We start from the raw sequence: 1,487 nt of genomic DNA on the forward strand, positions 1-1,487 counted from the left end.
ATCTGAGTAATGCCAAGCATCCAGCATCCACTGTAAATGCATGACCATTGCTTATTGAGACAAAGTCTTACTACGTAGCCTAGGTTGGCCTTGAACTTGTGATCCTTCTGCCTTAGCTTGCAAGTGTTGACATTACAGGTGCTCACCACTATGCCCAGAAAGACAACTTCTCTTACTTACCTTTTAATCACATGCATGCCTCCCCTTCATATTTTTGTTAAATTATAGATTTATATATCAAAACCAAAACAAAAAAGCTCTGTGTGCTGGGCATAGTGGCATATAAATGTGGTCCTTGAACTGGTGAAGCTGAGGCATGGCACAGTGAGTTTGAGCTCAAGTCCCATAACACTCACCAGTACCCAGCAGTCTGAAGGAAAGTGTACACAGATATGCAAATACTAAGCCATTTTATTTTATTTTTTAGATGGGTCTTGCTATATTACCTAGGTAGATCTTGAACTCCTGAACTTAATACTATTTCTCCTGGCTCAGCTGCCTAAGTAGCTGGGACTACTGGTATGCACACAGCTAACAAGCCATTTTATGTAAGGGACTTGAGCCCCATAGATTTCAGTCACAGTTGGGTTGAGAGCATCGTGGCTCCAATCCCCCTCAGGTATGGAGGAACAACTGTGCTCTCAGTCTGGCATATTGTTTCAGAAGATACTGGCTTTGGCATTTAAATTTAATAGTCTTCTCTGTATAGTTCATGTGATTGTGTTTGGCTTCTGGGATCTCACCACACACAAGTTCACAGTGTATCTGTGTTATCTTTTTTCCATTCATTTTTAGCTGGTGAAAATAATGTTTTTTTAAAGTTTTTTTTAATTAAATATTTTCTTTATTTACATTTCATATGTTTTCCCCTTTCTTGATTTCCCCTCCGAAAACCCCCTACCCCATCCCCTTCCCCCTGATCACCAACCCATCTACTCCTGCTTCCCTGTCCTGGTATTCCCCTATACTGGGGCATCGAGCCTTCCCAGGACCAAGAGCCTCTCCTCCCATTGATGTCCAACAAGGCCATCCTCTGCTACATATGCAGCTGGAGCCATGGGTCCCTCCATGTGTACTCTTTGGCTGGGGGTTTTAGTCCATGGAAGTTCTGAGGGTTCTGGTTGGTTCATATTGTTGTTCTTCCTATGGGGCTACAAGCTCATTTGGTCCTTTCTCCAGCTCCTCCATTGGGGACCTTGTGCTCAGTCCAATGGTTGGCTGAGAGAATCCACTTCTGAATATGCCAGGCAGTGGAAGAACCTCTCAGGAGACAGGTATATCAGGATCCTGTTAGCAAGCACTTGTTGGCATCCACAATAGTGTCTGGGTTTGGTGGCTATATATGGGATGTATCAGGTGGGGCAGTCTCTGGATGGTCTTTCCTTCAGTCTCTGCTCTATACTTTGTTTCTGTATCTCCTCCCATGGGTATTTTTTTTCCCTGTTCTAAGAAGGACTGAAGTATCCATACTTTGGTCTTCCTTCTTC

This window comes from Mus caroli, chromosome 18, assembly GCF_900094665.2.
Source record: "Mus caroli chromosome 18, CAROLI_EIJ_v1.1, whole genome shotgun sequence".
In the NCBI taxonomy this organism is placed as follows: domain Eukaryota; kingdom Metazoa; phylum Chordata; class Mammalia; order Rodentia; family Muridae; genus Mus; species Mus caroli.